The sequence below is a fragment of the Hydra vulgaris genome, chromosome 12 (assembly GCF_038396675.1).
Source record: "Hydra vulgaris chromosome 12, alternate assembly HydraT2T_AEP".
Classification (NCBI taxonomy): Eukaryota; Metazoa; Cnidaria; class Hydrozoa; order Anthoathecata; family Hydridae; genus Hydra; species Hydra vulgaris.
This window is the reverse complement of record NC_088931.1, coordinates 4,951,772-4,964,302: the sequence shown is the minus strand read 5'-3', so window position 1 is coordinate 4,964,302 and position 12,531 is coordinate 4,951,772. Positions and strand designations below refer to the sequence as shown.

General features: G+C 29.8%; 1 long non-coding RNA gene across 2 annotated transcripts; it reads left to right on the top strand.

The window, feature by feature from the left end:
* Positions 1 to 854: 854 nt before the first annotated feature.
* Positions 855 to 8,313, top strand: LOC136087792 (uncharacterized). Of its 2 annotated transcripts, XR_010642073.1 has the most exons (5): positions 855 to 934; positions 1,109 to 1,451; positions 5,992 to 6,093; positions 6,449 to 6,961; positions 7,248 to 8,313. It is a non-coding gene; the product is annotated as an uncharacterized LOC136087792 (long non-coding RNA). The 2 variants fall into 2 exon arrangements; XR_010642072.1 differs by lacking the exon at positions 5,992 to 6,093.
* The last annotated feature ends 4,218 nt before the right edge of the window (positions 8,314 to 12,531 follow it).

Genomic DNA, 12,531 nt, shown 5'->3' with positions numbered 1-12,531 from the left:
GTAATTCTTGCAGAATATGAGTAAATTATGACTTCTATTAAAGAGATAACATTACCTGTTGCATTGGAGGACGGTACAACAAAGGAAGTTGAAATACAACATATTGTAAATTTAACAATGATAGATGGAAAAATTCAAACTATTATTTCCACAGCAACCAACTCATACCAATGCTGTTCAGTGTATGGTGCATCTCCAATCAAAATGAACAATTTATCTTTAGTTGTTCAAAAAAAAAACACTTTAGAAGGCAATATAAAACATCGCGTTTCAACTTTGCATGCTTGGATAAGGTTTTTAGAATGTATGCTCCATATCTCTTATAAGATGCCAATTATGAAGTGGCAGGCTAGAAATCAAGACAAAAAAAATATTGTTAAACTGAGAAAGCTTGATGTCTGTGCTAAATTTCAAACAAGGATAGGTCTTGTCATAGACCAACCAAGAATAGGTGGGGCAGGTACATCAAACGATGGCAACACAGCTAGGCAATTTTTTCAGCAATACGATGTCTCAGCTAGTATAATGAACATCGATGTAGATCTTATGAAAAGGCTTCATATTATTCTGGCCACAATATCAAGTGGTTATGAAGTTAACTCATCCAAATTTAAAACATTCTGTTGGGAAACTGCTTCGCTCTATGTATTCCTGTACCCTTGGTATCCTATGACCCAAACACTTCATAAGATTTTGATTCATGGATATGAAGTCATCGAACTATTTACTCTTTCATTAGGTATGTTTTCTGAAGAGGCTCAAGAGGCTACCAATAAGGTTTTTAAGATTTTTCGTGAAAATTTTACATGAAAATGCGATCGGAAAAAAAACAATATAGACCTTTTTCATCGTCTTTTATGTGCATCTGATCCTTTAATTTGCACATTAAGAAAGAAGATAATTTAAATAATATCCTTGTTGTTAATTTTGTTGGGTAAAAACGAAATTTTTTATAAATGGAAAATAAATGAGTTTCTTAATAATTTGCGTAATTATGTAATAAAATTTGAAGTTTTTAAAAAACAAATGTTATTTTTTCCACAAATTATGTTTTTCAATATATTAAACTGTTTCTAATTAAAAAAAATAAAAAAAATTTTGGTTTTAGAGGTTTTGGCTAGAAAATGTCACTTTTGACCCACTGTGCTATGTACTGAATCATATCATCAATGGCTTATCGGTTTTGAGATAGAGCAGTTCTGGCCAAGGGAGACTAACAAACCAGGTTGTAAAGAATACTGAAATGAACTCACCTATTAGTTTAATAACAACTGCTTCCGTAGCAGTTACGAAATCAGGTGCAAGGGTTGGAATTTATAGAAGGAGTAGAAGTTCAAGCGTTAAATAATAAATAGCTTAAGCCATAAACCAGGCATGATGACAAACCATTGGAAATAGGAACGTGAAGTTGGTTACTGATCCCCAAGCCAAACAATGCTGAGTTGAACAAGGTATTTATAATATCCTCGAAGAAATAAATGATCATCAAGGTTAGTTAGGAGAAATGACAGAGCTTCAGAAGCCTGGAATATAATTTAAATATTTAGTTTTATACTAATATCTTAATATCTAACAAAAAAATCATGGTACCAATAACCTTGATTGACAAAAAAGTCCCTAGCTCTTCTTTAAATCTCTTAAGATCTGTGCAACATATCCCCTTATTCAATATTTCATTTCAACTCTGTTTCAATTTCTCAAACAGTGGCTCAATTGGACCTAATGTTCTTGTCCTTTTAGTAATAGAATTGCAAAAATTCTAAAAGTTTAAAATAAACTTGACAAGTCTTGATTTTAATGTTTGTAAATTTTAATTTGGCTCTTGCATAAGATATCAATAAAAATAAATTATACTTGATACCTTGATGTAAAGTTCATACATATGATGCCTGCAAGCTAACCATCCCATAGCTTTTCCCCTGCACTTCTCTAGTTGTGTACAAGCACCATTTAACCATCCAGTGTTTGTGGCAGTTGTATCAAATGATAGAAATTCAACCATATCAAAAAATTCCCATTCTTCAAGGATTTCTTGATTTGCTTATGTTTGTGTGCTTGCTTTACCGTTGTCAACAGGAACAATGCCAATAAGTCAAGCATCAGGAATGCCTGGACAGGTAATAATAAAAGCCACTCTCTCAATTTTTTTCTGCCTTGACCTGTACTTTGAGACATTATTTTTAAATCAAATTGTAAAGTAAGACATTTATTTTTAGCAAGATTTATAAAATCTTTTTTAATTTTTGAGCATTTGAATGAACTTTTTGCTTTTTCTGCCTCTGCAAACTGCTCTGTGATATTGAGAAGTAATCAATACTACCTCTGCTATTATTTATGATACTAGCCAGTGTTGCTACTGCTGCAGTTGAAGAGGTTCCAAACCTTGACAAAGTAATTCCTATGTCCTTCCTAATTCTTTTTGGAATAAGAAGAGGTATAAAATCAGAACTTCTGCTTTTTTTCCAGGAATAACAAAATCTTCATCTATTTCCTCAATTAGATTAGCATGTTCAAAATTGTTATCAGCATTAATACAACTTATCTTTTCCAATCTCTCTTTTTTTTCTGAACCTCCTCTTTTCTCCTTCCTTCTTCTATTCCCTTTCTCTTTTGAAGCCTATTATATCTTGCTTTGAACAGTATCTTTGCAAGAAATTGTTTGTACATTTGATTCTCTTTGATCTCCCAGAAAAACTAGATCTTCTTCTCGCAGTTTTATATCCTTGTTGTTATCTTTCAGAATTTGCTCATCACAATCCTTACGAGAAATATCAAACAATTTATCTAACTTTTTTGTAAACTCCTCCCTCTTTTTAATTGCTTTTGTACCAATGTGATGCTTAGATTTTTCCGGTTTCTTTCTTTCAGCTTCTAAAGCCACTATTTTTGTCCTAAATAAATGATACTAAATATCTAGATGGGTCCACTAACCTCTTTACATATATATAAGCTGCTTAATTGATATATCATTTTAAATTCATAATAAAATTATTAATTAGGTATCTAATTGCTTGATCTTGGATGAGGAAAGGAATCCCTGCTTTCAACCAGATTTTCTTCACTTGGCTAAGAACACAAAAATACTTTTCGTTTAGGCATCCAGTTTTTTTCGTGCAACTTGTTTGAAATTTATCATCTAGGCAACAAGAACTCACATTCAAAAGTCTCATCACTGGATGAGAAATTTGAATTCTGCTTGTGCTTATGAGAAGCCTGTAATGGTAATACTTTAAAACACTTCTATTAGTTGGAAGTTTAGTATTAGCTACTACCTCTGTTCTTTCTCCTACAAGAAACACTTCTCTTTTCGACATTTTTTCAATACTTCAAACTAAAAATAATAAATTCTCAAAAATGATAAGCACTACTAAATACAACCGTCATCAGCAGTACATATAAGTTGCCGTTATATATAAAAAACCGTTTTGAGGAAAACTAGTTTTTGATACGTGGGTTTTCTATAAGTCCAAAGTGGAGGGCTTAGCAGTGTCTCTATGAGTCTGAAATTTTTCATGGGTCTTACCAACACCTTAATACATGATTTAAAATACCATGGTATTTTTGCAAAAGTTTTCAAACTTTTCTTTCAAGCCCCTGATCATATTTTATAAAAAAACTTGCACATTAGGATTAAAAGTCGCTTTTTTTATAAAATATGGCCCCATATTTTATAAAAAAACTTTCAATCCTAAAGTGCAAGGCTTAGCAGTGTACCAATGAGTCTGAAATTTTCCAGGGGTTTTACTAACACCTAAATTCACAATAAAAGAAACCATGGTATGTTTAATTATGACTTTCGTTTTTTTTGACGGACCCTTATTTATATATATATATATATATATATATATATATATATATAATATATATATATATATATATTTTTTTTTTTTTTTTTTCAGAGTGACTAGAGCGTTAGTTGTTCCTCCCCATACCCCCTTATCATATATTCTTCGTTTTTCTACTTCACAAAAGTCTTGCCACACATTTTATATTTTCTTATGATTTTTATTTTTTATTCAATGACACCATCTACAATCTGTTTTTATTTTCACATCTCCCAGGTCTACGTAACTGGACGGCTCCGTTGGTCACTTTTTGCGACCATTGTGTCGCATAAACAAATAAAACATAAAAAAAAAGGTTTCAAAACATAAAAGAAAAGCAATTCTGTAAGTTCTTAGTCTTTGATATTAGTGATTTTTATCCGTCGATTAATGAAAACCTACTAAAAAACGCAATAACTTTTGCAGAGCAACATCTAACAATAAATAGCGAACAAAAGAGTTTTATACACCATGCAAGAAAATCATTATTATTTAGCAATGGAACTGCTTGGATTAAAAAAATGGGAGGATTATTCGATGTTACTATGGGGGCCTTTGATGGCGCGGAGATTTGCGAATTAGTTGGGATTTTTATTTTGCATCAAATCTCGCAGTTTTATGATAAAAGCAATTTCGGCATATATCGAGATGATGGGCTAGCTATGTTTAGGAATAAAAGTGGTCAAGAAATGGAGAGGATAAAGAAACATTTTGTACAAATTTTTAAAAATAACAATCTTCTTATCTCTATTCAATGTAATTTGAAAATAGTTAACTATCTCGATTTAACGCTAAACCTTAACGATGGATCTTTTCAGCCATATCGCAAACCAGATAATATACTGAATTATATACATATTAGTTCTAATCATCCACCGAGTGTAATTAAAAGTATTCCTAAGACTATTGCATTAAGATTGTCAGCAGCATCGTCGAGTGAACCAATTTTTAAAGAAAGTATTCCTCCTTATCAAGAAGCCTTGAAAAAATCGGGTTACAATTGTGAACTTGCATACCATCCATGTATAAAGTCAACAAACGGCAACCATAAACGCAAGATAATTTGGTATAATCCTCCTTTCAGTGCAAATGTTGTTACAAAAATAGGTAAATGTTTCTTGAAGCTCATCGACCTCCACTTTCCATTTAACCACAGACTTCGTAAAATATTTAATAGAAACACAATCAAAATAAGTTATTCCTGCATGCCAAACATAAAATCCATTATTAACTCTCACAACAAAAGCATTTTACGTAAGGAGGCAAAAACTAATGAAATGAAATGCAACTGCATTGAAAAAACCAAATGTCCCATGAACAACCATTGCCTTTCCAACAACATTGTTTATCAGGCCACCATCTATTCAAATAACCCGGAATATAAAGAAAAAGTGTATTTTGGAATTAGCGAAACACCTTTTAAAGTTCGGTATGCAAACCACTTAAAATCTTTTAATGCAGTTAGATACAAGAATGATACAGAGCTATCTAAAGAAGTTTGGAAACTAAAATAAAATAACTTTACACCTTTTGTCAAATGGAGGATTGTTAAAAAATGCAAACCATACAACCCAACATCAAGAGTTTGTAACCTTTGTTTGAACGAAAAGTTCCAAATTTTGATGTATAGAGGAGAAAACCTACTAAATACAAGAAGCGAAATAATATCGAAGTGCAGGCACAAAAATAAGTTCCTTATCTCCTCTTTTGATACCGAAGATTGATCCTGGTTGGTTTACGTCACGTTTACGTCACGTTATACTAAATTTACATATACGTTAAAATTGTGTTTCCATGGAGTCATTAGAACTCACGCCACCGTAATTCTAATTGTAATTTAACGTTTAATTTTTAATTTTGTAATATATGGCTGATGATTGCCGTTAGGCATGAAACTTAAAGTTCCATAATAAAAAGTTTTTTCTTTATCGTTTTTAACTATAATTATAAATCGCTCTGTTTAGAAATTTATATATAACCAAAATAAATTTCCTAAATATTGAGCACTTTTAAACGAACAAGAGTTTTGTATTATTATAATACAACACTAAATCAAACGATATATATATATATATATATATATATATATATATATATATATATATATATATATATATATATATATATATATATATATATATTGTTATAATTTTATTTTTGTCTGTAGTTTCTTTTCAAATACTGCCCACTCCATTGGCTCAAAAAATAAGTAGTAATAGTTGTATATTTAACTCCTCTCCACTTCCTGAAGAGCCATCGCAGTTGAAAGGTCTTCCTTTTTTTAATAACTTCTTGTTAATGAAATTTTATTTTATTTAGCTAACAAATATTTAAATATATATTTAATGCGAGTATACATTTATTTTATTGTTGTTTTAATGAAACCTTCTAATATCCTTTTATTTTTTTATTTGCAGAACAATTATTACTTAGTGCACTTTTAACTAGTGACTGCAATATAGGTATGTAAATTGGTATGCTTGGAATTTGGTGTAGATAAATAAAAATATAAATTAAGAGACTCCAGTTCTGAAGTTCTACATTAAGAATTTATATTTATGTAATTTTTACATAACTTGGTTTTTTATTGTTTTGAATTAAAAGAACTGTTTTTTTATATTCAGTTGCAAAGTGTGATTCTACCATGTCAGTACTAAAGGAAATTCTGAAGTGTCAACAAGAAATTAAAATGACTCAAGAAAATCACAGTGCAATTCTAAACAGTCTATTGAGACACAGTAGCATCGACTATCATGCTACTCTGTTGCTTGAAGACATCACTCTGTTGTTACCTCTGAAAAGTTTAGGAGCTTTGGAAGAGTTTGAGGTGAAACTGAGAGATCCTGATATAAAACAGTGGAATATAGAATGTTATTATGCATTATATATTATATAGTTAATTTTGTGTTCTGTCTACTAGGCACTTTAAAAACTGTTACACCTTTTTAAATTTCTGCTTAAAGTTTTACAGTTATGTTTTTAAACAGATTGTATACTTAAGCGATCATGGAGATTGTAAACTTGTTGAGACTACTCGTCGCATGATGGAAAAATTAATGTCAAAAGAATTAGCCCGTGGTTGTAACATTTGTGGCCGTAATGGCGAGAAAGATCCTTATTATTTCTTACTTTTAATTGTAAGTTTATTTTTTAGTTTATGCACTTATTTAAAGTACTCAACTATAGTTATTTCTGCTATATATCTATTTTAAATATGCAATCTATGTATATATGTATATATATATATATATATATATATATATAATATTAGTGTTATTTATAATTACAAAAACACAAAAGAATTGCAATAGATAAAACTCTTTATTGGCTGTTAAGTGCAAATTATTTAATTTTTATTAAGATTTATAATTGCTTTCTTAAATTTTTGAGTTATTATTCAATTCTTATTAATTTTCTTTACAGAGGCTGTAAAGAGGAATGCTTCTACATCAAAATTGAACGTGAGAGACATTGAAAACGGGTTGTCCAATTGGATTACCGCTTATCACCTGACACTTCTGACAAGAGAAATAAAATATATGTAAATATATAATGAAACCTTATACTTTTCAACTGTGATGGCTTTTCAGGAAGTGGAGAGGAGTTAAATATACAACTATTACTGCTTGTTTTTTGAAGCAATGGAGTGGGCAGTATTTGAAAAGAAACTACAAAAGAAAAAAAATTATAACAATATATATATATATATATATATATTTTCAGAAATTGTGAGAAATTTTGAATGACATTTATTTCAATGAAATTTTGAACATATTTTTTCCATGCAGGATAAGGATTGGCTTGTTGGTTGACCAACTTCGATACTTTTGAAAAAGGCAAAAACTTAGGCCAAAAGCATTGATCTTCCTCCTCTGTGTAGAACCTATTTACTGGAATAATTTCACTACCAGAATCATTAAATTCAACTATTGCAAACATCTTAATAAAAAACATACCATCAATGTAGTAATTTATAATGCTCAACTTTTTGATCCTAATGTTACTTATATAGTTTAAATATTATTAAAAGATAAACCATGCAAAAATTTGAAACTAAAATAAACTGCAATTACAAAAAATCAAGCACAATTTAATTCAGAATTGTTTTTTTTTTGTAAATGTTTTATACTGTCTTTATTATTTATTTTTATTTGTTTTATTATTTATTTTTGTTTTATTGACTTATTTAAATAGGATTAGCAGGATAAGCAGAGTGTTCAAAGGTCTACCGATTTAGGAAAAACATAAAAAGGAATTGTACATGCATCAACTGATTTAGGGAGAACACGCAAGAGAGTCGATAACTCATCGAAGGATTTGGGTTAGGGCAGGGTTAGGTTAAGATTAGAAAATTTCCCCTAAGGTTAGGATCTCATTGCTTATTGGTTTGGATAGGGCCTGTAGTCTTTGAACTAAAAGAAAGAAAAAAGATTATTATTTTATTTTTACTCTGGTCTTGCATTTGTTTGTTTACTTTTATCCAACATAATACGGAATATATATATATATATATATATATATATATATATATATATATATATATATATATATATATATATATATATATATATATATATATATATATATATATATATATATTGTTATTTACCTCCTCAAGGCCGAGAAGGTCACAACAAATGAGGAGGCTAGTGAATGCGGTATTGGTGTAGTGGTAAAGTGCTCGCTTCATAAGCAAGAAGTTCCGAGTTCGATCCCCACCACGTCATTGGTAGTACCGCGCTCAACTTGTTTCTCCGCGCAGCGGCCTTGTTCGTCAAGGTTCGTGTTTCGGAGTTATAGAGTTGAGAGAGGATTATAACCACAATTAAGTAGCCTCCTTGTCTGTAGTAGCCTTCTGGGCCTTGAGGAGGTGAATTGCCAAAAAAAAAAAAAAATTGCGGTTATAACTCTCTCTCAACTCTATAACTCTGAAACACAAACCTTAACGAACAAGGCCGCTGCGCGGAGAAACAAGTTGAGTGCGGTACTACCAGGGACGTGGTGGGGATTGAACTCGGAACTTCTCGCTTATGAAGTGAGCGCTTTACCACTACACCACTACCACTATTTATATATTGTATTTTCTAGTTTTGTTCCCTATTGTTATAAAATTAGTCTTAAACGTTGTTGAATTGATAGAACGTTCTAATGTTTTAAAAAATAACCAATATCCACCTAAAATAATTGACTCTGAAATTAAATTATTTGTTGATAAAAAGTTAAATTCATCCATAATAAATAGTCTTGATAATCATAATATAAGATATTATAAGCTTCCATTTATAGGGTTTTACTCAAGTTTTACTAAATCTTAAGTTTATAAAATCATTAAAAAATATTGTAAAGATGTTTTAACTAATTTAATTTTCACTACCAACAAATTACAAAACAGTTTATTTATAAGAGATCCACTTCCTAAGCTTCTCAAATCCAATGTTGTTTACAAATTTTCTTGTGCTATATTGGAGAAACCTCCAGACACTTAACAACAAGGATTCATGAGCATCTTATAAGTGACAAGCAATCTAATGTTTATAAGCATTTAATTTCATCTGTTAGCTGTAAAAATCTAAGTAACTATAATTGCTTTAAAATTTGGGATACTGCTTCTAACAAAAGCAAATTGAAAATTAAAGAAGCACTCCATATTAAATGGGAAAACCCATCTTTAAACAAACAAACTGTTCATTATAATATAAATTTGTCTATCTAGTTTTTTTATTTTTTTGCTGTTTATGGTATTATAATTTGTATTATAATTTTTATTGGTTTATAACAATTCTATTTGTCTGTTAATATTTCTCTTTGATGTCTTCAAATTTTGATTTTATATTTATATCTAGAGTTTTAAATTGTAATTTTATCTTTTGAAAATGTAGTATGTTAACTACGAAACATGTCAAGATTAAAAAATATCGTGTTTTTCTTTAAAATATGTTCACATTTATTGCTATTGTGTTGCTCAAGATATATATACATTAGTGGCATTATTACAAATTTCCTACCGAGCTGTAAAATACTATTTTTAAGATTTCCTGTCAAAATGGTATTCAAAAAATGATTCTAACTCTTTAAAAGTGTCATATACAACAATTGCTTCTTAATTTTCATTAAGAAGAATATTTAAGAGCACTGATGGTTTTCCCAATATTTCAAAGCAATCGTCACCTTGGGTAGTTGATGCAAATTTATTATCTGCTTAATACTGTCGGTATTGCTGATAGTAACAACAATGCAAACTTTTGGGCACTGGCCCTGATGCATGCTTTTTTTGTACATTTTTTTTTTATCAGCAGTCCCTTCAAATAATCTTTCTTTTTTGTGAATAGTGTTTGTCTTTTCAGCCATTCGACATACAATCTGCGTAATCGGATTTTGTGGTCGACGAACCATTTTTTTTAATTCTCTTAACTGATTTTCAAAAGGAAAACCAGAAATATTATCTAATGCTCCAAACCTTTTAGCATCTTGAACTAAATGAATTAATGAATGAACATTTTAAACTAGTTGGGTCTCTCCGTAAAGTTGTTTAAAGTTAAGAACAAAGTTTATCAACAACTTTTCAACATAATCTAAATATTCTGTACATCTAACTAAATCTGGACTCAATAAATATGTCAGTTCAACAGAGAGCGTAACAAAATTATAATGTTTGGTGTTGTAACTAAAACAATTATAAATTGCTTTAGTTACAATACCAAACAGTTTAAATGAGCCTATATACAATAAAAACTGGCGGAATACTGTTGCTTTCCAGTGTTTGTTGTCACTTAGAGATCTAGGTTTGCGGCAGAACTTATTTGACACGTTATTTTGTAAATCTATTAATTTTGCTGATATATTTTTTACCACCTTTGATGAAAACCTATACTTTAAATCTCCTTTTATCCACAAACTTTTCATTCTTTTCTGTACACCTAAGAGAACTGTTTTCTTAAATAAGTTATTTCCCTATACATCAAAATTTTCATTTCATCAACAAAGTTTCTTAAATATTCACCAGCTGATGATAGCTTCGATGATCCAGAATGATCAGATTCTATTGTTATTCTATAAAAAATATCGCATTTCAATGCTAATGTTTATCAAAATTGTATTATCAATATTTAAAAGATCATAATGTTGCAACAATATTGTTATGCCATTTTCAACATCACAGTGATAATAGTCTCCTCCTGAAATTGGATGCAGTTGAATTGAATTCGTAGTGTGAAGTAATGATCTTGGATCTTTTGGCAATTGCAAACCAGCGTATCTTAGAATCTGCAATAGATCTGATGGAGCGGAATGAGAAATGTTATAAATATCAATTATGTAAACTGTCCTTGATGTCAACTTCGCTAGTACTGACTTCACTAGAAGTACTTTCAGACAGACGTGTCAAAATCATTTTTAGTGTCACATTTCTTGTCTGATGTCGATATAAACTCAACATCAGAATTAGTGCCATATGACTCTTTGCTCTCAATTATTTCTGAAGCATTTATCACAATTAAAGCATTTTAAAAATGATTTTGAAAATCAAAAGTTTGTAAACTACTTGAAGCTTTGTTAATATATATACCTCATTTTGAATTTTTTCTGTAGCCTTCTTTGATAGAATTGAATCGACAGCTTTTTTTAACTTTTCTACGTTTTGTTCTTGAGTAACAATACATAACAAAATCAGCTAATAGGTTATTTTTGTGGAAAAGTTTTAGTGTCTCGTAAAACTCAAGTGAAAGCGTTTTTTCAAGCGTATTTTCAAGAAAAACATTTGACAGAATGTTTTGTGATTTATACAGATTAATTATATTTAATATTTGAATGGGCTGGTTCATATGAGACCCATAAGGAGCCCGTGTACTGTATCCCATGCCCACGTGCCCAGGTTAAAACCCATGTAGGGCCCATGCAGACATGTTTGCTTGGTATTTTTTTATGTAAAGAAAACATTATTTAAAAAGAAAGAAAAATTAAAAAAAAAAGGCTGACTTGCAATATATCAACAGAAACTTTAGAAAGTAAAACTTGCTACAGTATAGAAAACAATATAAATTTTTATATCGAATGTCCCAAAGAATTAGGTGTTTGTTAAAATTGTCAAACCTTAAAAGAGCAGTTAAAGCAGCTTAAAAAAGGAATTAATTTCCTTAAAAATGAAAACGAGTTCCTTAAAAAATGAAAACTTAAAACTAACAAAAATAAATTCTATAGTTCATTATGTGGTTAAAATAAAAAATTAAAACGAGTTTAATTATGAAAATATTTTCACTGAACCAAAATTGTTTAAATCTTTGACTGTTCTAGAAGTAGGCAGGTTTAATGATATATAATTTTTGGTGGACCCAGGTGATAACAGTGAGTTTTAAAAATTTTATGATTTTTTTTCAAAAGTTGTAAAATAAGAAAAAATAAAAAAAAAAACGTCATAGATTCCATGCAAAAAAAGGTCCGAAACCAAAAATAAGTGCGTTTGATCTGTTTTTTTATGACTCTTGTTTATTTTTAAAATGGATTCGCACTTTCTCCTCTTGGATGGTTGTTTAAGTTGTCAAAAACAAAAATATCAAGACAAATAAAATTCTGGATTAATTATTTGTACTTGTAGGATACCTTTTTGGACTTTTAGAGAATGAACTGATTTGAGAATGCCTAACTGTTTTTAAAAACCATACTCAAGTACAGTATGCATCATTTATTGCACTGAGTTGCTCTGTCAATATTA